Here is a 10,024-nt window from a genome sequence, read left to right as displayed (position 1 = left end):
AACTAACTTTTTCCTCCATATCTCGGAAGTGGCTCAAGTTTTCTTGAAACTTAGTACATATGATGCATGTTCTACCTAAAAGTGATTATCTTATGAATTTTAGGGTCAAGGTCCAGATGAAAATGGTAACAATTTACTATTCAATTCAGAAATTGCACTTTTTCTCCACACCTGTACCTTGAAAATTACTCAATGCCTAAATGTGTGAATGGGTCAAAGTCGAGTTAAAGTCCTTAAATCCCTAGATACATGCTCTCCTATTCATCCAATTAAACCTAGGTCAAGGAAGGTGAACATTCAACACATTTGTGACAAACTTGTCATTTCAATATTTTGCCAATTTTGTGAAAAATGTAATCATACATTGTCCACATGTACTATCTAGACCTATTGGGAAAATCATGCATTATGGCGGAGGCATACCAATCGCCAAAGCGACATTTCTAGTTAGGAGAATAATTTTGCGACAAAGACAAGCCAGCAAATGGAGGGTCCATCGCTGCTATGTAAAAAGTTTTCCTCAATTTTCATCAATTTCCTACATTGTAGTTAAAGAGATAAATTGGTTCTCTCAGACTTCTATGCAGTTGGGTAGGATATCTCATAGCCCTATACTTAACTAGTGGAGCGATGAAAAAAAAGGTAAAAATCTCACATCCTGCCCAAATATTATCTTCTAGCTAGAAATGGGGAAAGTCTTTTAAAAATAGCATGATGTCATTGTGAAAGACCCAAACTTAGAGCCATACCGATGGTTCTTGTTATTTTCACCTTTTCCCCTTTCATGAAATTAATGCAACACCCTGTACAGATACACGCTTGTAGTTGACATGTAGATGGCGCTGTTCATCCTGTCAGTCTCGTGGGCCTTCTTTGCCTCGTGTCAAAAAAAAAAAAAAAATGCTCCTTCTATTATACTCACCTTCCAAAATCTTTAAAATATAACGATTTTTTTTTCCTTTTGAAAGTGTCACTCATAGAGGAAATTTAGCTAGTTGTGAATTTATCGCGAGCTGCAGAATTTTTCGCACGGAACCACGTAGTTTACATCGGCATAGGCCTAGGTCATTTATGTCTGAAATACCATGACTCTTTATCGGTCGAATCTACAATAACAGTGAGTCATGTCCTATATTTTTAAAGGATTATAAAGTTTAGCGTCGTGTTCACTTAAGAATTGTTTTTCCAAGAGCTTTAAGTCTTGGAAGTTTCGTTATAGATCTGAGTGCATTTATGAATTATATTATATATATATATATATATATATATATATATATATATATATATATAATATATATATATATATATATATGTATATATACATATATACATATATACATATATATATATATATATATATATATATATATATATATAATATATATATATATATGTATATATACATATATACATATATACATACATATATATATATATATATAGTTAACGAATCAGTAGAAGAAGAACGCCGTAAAAAAATGAATCCTAGATCTTGAAGATCTTAAAAACGGAGCATAGCTCTCAAATACTGAAAGGCAAGGTCACACTCTTCATCAGTGCCCATGGTGTGACAAAAGATCTTAATCAAACCCGTTTGATATATATATATATATATATATATATATATATATATATATATATATATATATAGTGTGAGTCGTGTGTCTTCTTGCAGCTACTGAACCCCTGGGTCGTCGCATCTTTTTGGAGTGTGTATAACGAGAGTAAGGAGGCGGTAGACGTTGCTTAATTGAATCCTCACAAGTGATTTTACTTCAAGGCTTTCTGCCCTTTGTCAAGACTGAGGAAAAATCGGACAAAATACAAAACATGGATATCATATACAAAAAATAATGATGATCAAGACAATAGTGAAAATAATAGTGAAAATAATAACGACAGTGAAAGAGGCAGAGACGGCAGAGAATAATTACACAGATGGGAGTGTATATATGCATCAATCTTGCATAATATAACTTGCATACATGCAATCACAAACAAGCATACATAATATTATAAGCATTTACAAAGACGTATGACTAAACATCTGCGCACACACATGTATGTGTACGCACATCAGACACACATGTGAATCTCCTCGCGTATGTCAAAGCAGGCAACCATGTAAACAATAACGGCAATTAATAAAATCATAATAGTAATTAAATCAAGGAGTGTATGTATAAATAAGCGGAACATAGGTACACACAAGCAAGCGCGCCGGAACACTTCTGGTTTGGGGGGGGGGGGGCAAAATCTCAACGGGGGCGCATATTTTATGTGACGATATGAGATCCTCGGCGCTGGAGCGAAGCGAGTGAGCGGGGGTGGGGGTGGAAAGGGGGATACCCCCCCCCCGCTCCACTGTAGGGAGCTTTTGTAAAACAGGGTACAAAAGTTGCGTTTATATACCATTTAAAAGTAAATTTCTAAGGAATTAAACATAGTGAAAAATAATCAGTGCGAAGGACTGATTATTACATACGGGAATACATAATAATGTGATTGTGTGAGATCCTCGGCGAGGGAGCGAGGCGACCGAGCGGGGGGAGGGTGTGGGAGGAGGACACCCCCTCCCACGGTAGGGACTTTTTGTAAAAAGAGAGTATAAAAGTCACGCTTATAGACATATTGAAAAAAATCAGTTGGAAGCACTATGATCATAACATACGGGAGTACATTAATAATGTGATGGTGCGAGATCCTCGGCGAGGGAGCGAAGCGACAGAGCGGGGGGAGGGTGTGGGAGGGGGGATCCCCCTCCCACGGTAGGGACTTTTTGTAAAAACAGACTATAAAAGTCGCTTTTATAGAGCATTTTGAACTAAATTTCTGAGGAATTAAACATAGTAATAGAAATCACTGCGAAGGACTATGATAATAACTTATGAAAACTTTTCATTTTACTATAAATACGGGCAGAACGAGCGAGCCACTTTTACTTTGCAATTTATTTGAAATGCACTCAAAAGCTTAAACGTGATCGCATTGTTCGAACAATAAAAAATATTCTTATATATAAAAGTATAAAAGTCGCGTTTAAAGAACATTCAAAAGCAAATTTCTAGGAAATTAACATATTGAAAAAAATAAGTTGGAAGGACTATGATCATAACATACGGGGGTATGTTATGTGACGGTGTGAGATCCTCGGCGAGGGAGCGAAGCGACCGAGCGGGGGAGGGTGTGGGAGGGTGATACCCCCTCCCCACGGTAGGGACTTTTTGTAAAAACATAGTATAAAAGTCGTTTTATAGAGCATTTTGAATTAAATTTCTGAGGAGTTAAACATAGTAAAAGAAATCACTGCGAAGGACTATGATAATAACTTATGAAAACTTTTCATTTTACTATAAATACGGACAGAACGAGCGAGCCACTTTTACTTTGCAATTTATTTGAAATGCACTCAAAAGCTTAAACGTGATCGCATTGTTCGAACAATAAAAAATATTCTTATACTGCTATAGAAAGCAAGGAAGAAAATGAAATGTGTAAGGTTTACTAAAGGTATGTTTCAGAGGGCACACTAGAGGACACGAGGCTACCATCTATACACTAAATTTACTCATAAGTTACTATTCAATAGTGTATAGATACAATAATGCATGTTGTTAGTGTATTATAATTTTACCACCAGAATTACCACCAGAATGTTTCAGTTCCCTTCAACCGGCTGCAAATTGACTGCCGGCATGTAACCGGGCCAAATGTGAAGTGTACATCTCACATCGTACGTATTTATAGATTCTGTTCTTCCCTTCCTGTAACATTGAATGCTGTTAAACACATTATTATACACTTATTTCCGGTTAAGAACGCTACTTACACAAGTATGTGCTCTGTTCTTCCTTTCTTGTGTGTCACGACCTTTGTTCCGCTTATGATGCATACACTCCTCGATTTAATTACTATTATGAATTTATTAATTGCCGTTATTGTTTATATGGTTGCCTGCTTTGACATACGCGAGGAGATTCACATGTGTGTTTGTGCGTACACATCCGTATGTATATGTACATGTGTGTGCGCAGATGTTTAGTCATACGTATTTGTAAATGCTTATAATATTATGTATGCTTGTTTGTGATTGTATGTATGCAAGTTCTATTATGCAAGATTGATGCATATATACACTCCCTTCTGTGTAATTATTCTCTGCCGTCTCTGCCTCTTTCACTGTCGTTATTATTTTCACTATTATTTTCACTATTTTCTTGATCATCATTATTTTTTGTATATGATATCCATGTTTTGTATTTTGTCCGATTTTTCCTCAGTCTTGACAAAGGGTAGAAAGCCCGAAAGCTTGAAGTAAAATCACTTGTGAGGATTCAATTAAGCAACGTCTACCGTCTCCTTACTCTCGTTATATATGTATATATATATATATTATATATATATATATATATATATATATATATATATATATATACTTGTATCGACGATTTAGACTTTACGTTTGTCTCTACCATTGTCTACTACAACACGGAGCGATGGCTCATTGTGGAGTCAATTGCTGTAGAGTACACTATTACCTTTGTGCAGGAGTTTCTGAAGGCAAAGGTCCAATGCACAGCAACAAACGATGTATATGTAAAGAAACCTATGAAGTATAGAGGAAGTGTTTTAATGTTACGATTTCAGTTGTAGCGATAATCTTTCCTAATGCACCTAAAGGGACTGATTCGTTTCAGCATACGTCAGTAGTGGACAGTGATTATTGGGCAGACGAACAAATATATCAAAACAAACAACTTGCCTGGCAATATGAAGCTCGATTGAAGCTTTAAAGGTCCAGTTTACCTTTGGGAGCAGCGATTTAAAAAAAAAAATCAAGATATCACATTTGATGCATAAGTGTAAGTTCGTTGTATCAAAAAAACATCCTACCATACAAATTTTTTGCAATAAAGCCTAAAATATAAGGAGATATCAGTGTTTTTCATAATAAACCGTAACTGTAGACCGTTTAGTCTGGAAACATTTCTATTATAACTATTGTTCACATTTTGTGTATTTAACAATACTTAACATCGACAATACGGATTCAGATTTTTACAGTGGTTGTTTTCTATCTCTAACTCACATTTCAGAACTATTTTAAAGCACTTATGCTGGTTTTTGTTTCATCTGCAAAATAAATGGTAAATTATGCCTTTAATTTTCGTATTGTAATTTGTCGTTCACCTACCGATAAAAGTTCTCCGTGGCTATGACAAGTTCCTTTTGGAAGTAAACGAGTGCTGCTCCCTGCCCACACTCACTTCCGCACGTTGCTGGTCGGCATTCACTCACGCAATGATTCGGTAAAGTATCGTGCTCTATCAATGTTTATTCGGGTGCTGCTCGTTATTCCGAAGGTTCGCTATTCCGAAGGTTCGTTATTCCGAAGGGTCGTTAATCCGAAACTCACAAATTCCCTGTACCTAGAGGTTCGTTAATCTGAAAATGAAAAAGAGTTCGTTAATCCGAACATTTGTGGTGTTATTCCGAACGTTCGTTATTCCGAAGATTCGTTAATCCGAAACTTTGGAACGATGAACATTCGGAATAACGAATCTTTGGACTAAAGAGCCTTCGGAATAACGAACCTTCGGAATAACGAGATGTAACCGTTTATTCTTGTTATTCACAAAGCATAGGGATCTTGTGAAACCAGAGAGTTCAAACACCATTTAGGTGCCTGGTGGAGTTGTGGTTATTTCTGTAAGGGTTTGGCGTTTGCTTGTAGTTTGTCCATTTGCACGAACAGTGACTCATCATATGCTAATTACTAGAATCTGCACATTTGGAAAAAGTTTTGTCTTATTATAATTACTTTATCTTATTACTCGAGAACATGGATGGAAATCTCTACGAAGGACGATTTAGATAGTTAATTTTGCTTGCCTGTTCTACAGTCACCTTCTTAGCAAAGGGACTTTTAAAGGTAAGGACGATTACTTGCAACCTCCCCCACCCCTGCGGAAAAGGAGGGTGTCTGACTTGCTCACACTAGCGCAATTATTCATGTTTTTGTAAGACTGATATCCTTCAATTGTGTCTGGCATAATTTTCAGTTTTGATGCAGTGGATTTCTTGGTGAAAAGAGGCTTTTTATCAAGTTCTTACGTTTTTCCTCTTTATTAGCATATATCCGTGTTTGATTTCATTACAAACAATGTGAAGGAAGTTAGCTTACTTTGTATATTTATATCTTTTTGTATATTGATATCTTTGTATACAAAGATATCAATATAAATGTATTCCTCGTTTGAGTATCCATGATACGTTCTTTAGAATCTCTTTTTGTTGAAATTATTGTTCCTAATGGTAAAAACATTGTTATAGGAGTGCTTTATATACCTCCTCATTCTTCTATAATTGATTTTTTTTTTTTTTTGCAGGACGTTTTTTTTTAAGCCCTGAAGTACAGGAAAAAAATCTTTATTATGGGTGATTTTCATATCAATATTTTGCAATGTGATGAAAATTAATTTCATGGTTTTCTATAGGTTTGATGTCCTCTCACTTCTCAGTCTTTACTCCCACTTATTACAAAACCGACTAGACATACTACTCATTCCTCTACTGGAATTGATAACGTTCTTTCTTTTTTCAAATTGTTTACCACCCTGTGAAACTGGTATTTTGAAATTTTTAAATATACTTGATCATTTCCCATTTATTTAGAATATTCTGATTCTTTTCAGACATCTTCAATTAAATAGTGTATGAACAAGAATAATTTTTAAAGTTTAATTACTAACTAAATTAGCGTCTGCTGATTGGAGTAGTGTTTTTAATGAAGATGAAGTAAACAGGTTTTTTTTTTTTGGGGGGGGATTTGTTTGATATTTTTTTTTATGATGAATCAGTTATTTCGAAGGCAAAGAATAAGTATAAAAAAATTCTTGACAGCCATGGTTAAATAAGCCTTTGTTGAAATGTGGGAATAAGGAAAATAAAGCAATTTGTAAATACAGTTTTAAATTTTATTGTTATGTCATATATAAGACTATTTTGTTAAATATTTTACGGTTTAATATAGGCCCCGTTTTGTCGAAGAATATTGCGTCCCCTACAAACCCATTATTTGCAGTTTGTCAATAGACCTTGGTATTGTAGCCTCAAAGATAAAAGTGGCATGCAAATGAGGTAATATTGACTTTAATATGAAGGGGATTCTTTTTTCCCAAATCATAGGCTCCGTATCTTCATCTACATATTTTCTTTTTCTAGAATGCTTTAACAGTGAATTTTATCAAAAAAGCAAAAATGTTTCTTAAAAGCTTTTTTTTCGTTGTTTTCATGAAAATAATTCAACTTCAAATGCAGTGGCATATTTCAACGAAAAATGGCTTCTGCAATGGATAACCATGAACACACCGTTATTGTGCTTTTGGACTTCTCCAAGGCCTTCGACGGGATTGACCACGAAATTCTTCTCTTCAAATTGAATCATTATGGTATACTCGGGAAAGCCTGAGACAGGATCAGGAGTTACCTGTCGGGCAGCAGTATGTTTGTATAACAAGTCGTCTTTTAAACATATTTCACGTGTTATTCCTGAAGGATTCTCCCCTTTTCCTTTTGTTATATAGGTTTTCCCGGTCAATTTCATACTATTGTCATTCCAATTTATCACACAGTGTACGCACGCGAAAATATTCGGGCATTCAAATTCAGAATCCGAGAGATCAATTTCATTAATTGGAGTTCTATTTTGTTTGCAAATCCACGCTTGGGCATTCAATTTCCAAATGCGAGCATTGCATTTCCTATACTTTTTCCTGCATTCAAATTCAGGCGATAGCCATATGATAGTGCCGACGAGCTAGTTTGGAGCATTCAATTTCATTTTCAGGCGATCAAGTTCCTACTTCGTGCAATCAATTTAACGAGGAAAATGCAGTAGACTTTTTAAGAAAGGATAAAGAGCATACACAACCAATGAAGACAAATTGAATGCAGTTATTTTAAACATGGTTGCCTATTCACGAATTTGAATGAACGACGAGATTCCGTCGCCAGCTTGACATGAGTTTGAATGCTCATTGCTGAAATGTGTGCTCCTTTATTAGATTTGAATGCTCCGATAGTGAATTTGAATGCTCCGACAGTGATTTTGAATGCTCCGACAGTGAATATGAATGCTCCGGTAGTGAATTCGAATGACCGGATTTTGAATTTGATTGCCGATTCAGTGCTGGGGCGTGGAATGCGTGAAATCGAATGCTCGGAATAGGAACTTGAATGACAAAAGTATAAAATTGACTGCGAAAACCTATATTAATGATATAACACATTCTTACAAACTTTTGCCTTTACTTTATTCTCTGATGATTCGACTGTTTTGTTTTATCATAAGACCCCCAACTACTTTTTGATACCGTTAATCATTTATCTTTCTGATCAATTGTATTTAAGCAAGCACCCATTAATCGTGTACATTCAAGAGCATTTTTTTTTGGGGGGGGTTGGGCATTGACGATCATTTGAATTTGAACACTCATCTTATTTGTATAAATAAACTGATTATTTTAAAGAAATAGATTAAAGCAATTTTCCCCGATTAAAATATTTTTGATGTTATATTCAACTATAATTTTACCAGATTTGAATTACGAAATACTTGCGTGGGGAAGTTCAGCTAAAATTTATATTGCTTGGTTATTGTTCACCCAAAAGAGAATTAAAGATGTATTTATGGACGAAATGTACGTGCACAGTCTGATTCACTTTTCGTAGATCGTAACATTTTACAGATAGATTAATGAATTTAATGAATTTAGGAATTTTGATGCAGAATTTGAATAATTGTGTTTGCCTGAAGTTTTGGAGCTTTTATTTAGGAAAAATAAAGAAATACATAGATATCCAACACGACAGAACAACATGCATCATAATTTTATACCGAAAACCAGATTACAAATACTGCAAAATACATTTCAATTATAACATGTATAATGGCCGAAACTTTGGAATTCTTTAGATTGTGAAATTCAACGAACACCCGGATGTTATTAATGTAAACGTAAACTATTTTTCCAATACTCTCGTGACAGCATGGATTAATGTGACTTAACAGATGGTTCTAAATAATTGATATTGATTTAGATTCTTCGGTATAGGTGCACATGTTCACAGGTTCATATGTTCACATGTTCTCATTTTCATTTCGTTTCTTTCACATTTCATTTCTCTCGGAGCTGCAGGCACCGTCACTGTCCCTATGACGGTCTTGTTGGTGTTTTCTCCTCCTTCCTTATTCTTTCCTCTTTGTTATATGAGACTGTGTGTGCACGCACGCTTGTTCAGGTACACTTGCGTGCGTGCAGTGTGAGTGTGTGATAACTATAGCTGATTGTGTTTGACTTTTTCTGGGGACCTAACCACAATACTGGGATTATATAGCGCTGTCACTATCTCATGGAATCGCCATTGTCTGTTAATCTCATACAATGCCATGTATATCTGCTATATATCTTTATCTATACCCATATCTATATTAATGTCTATATTTTGCACTTTCCAACGATATTGTCCTACTTGAGTGAGCCCAGTTTAAAGGCATTGTTCACCATTTACAGATGAAAAAAGAGCTGTAGTGCTTCAAAATAGTTCTAAAATGTGAGTTAGGGATAGAGACAACCAGTGTACAAAAGTTAATCAGTATAATCAATGTTAAGTATTGTTAGATATACAGAAGTTGAACAATAGTTATGATAAAATTGTTTCTAGACTAAACCGTCTACAGTTATGGTTTAGTGAGAAAAATGGTGATATTTCCTTATATTTTAGGGTCTATTGCAAAATTTTTATATGCGCTGATGTTTTGAGATACAAATGACGTAGACATATGCATCCAATGTGATAACTTGAATATTTTTTAAATCACTGCTCCCAATGGTAAACAGTACCTTTAAGTTGGAAGTTGTTGTTGGCCTTACATGCTCTTACTTTCTGCGTAGATCACTAAATGCCGATAATCCAAAAATCAATCTGAGTTTTTAGTACAGTACTGAACCTGTGTGAAATA

This window comes from Diadema setosum, chromosome 19, assembly GCF_964275005.1.
Source record: "Diadema setosum chromosome 19, eeDiaSeto1, whole genome shotgun sequence".
Lineage (NCBI taxonomy): Eukaryota > Metazoa > Echinodermata > Echinoidea > Diadematoida > Diadematidae > Diadema > Diadema setosum.
This window is presented reverse-complemented; position numbering follows the sequence as displayed.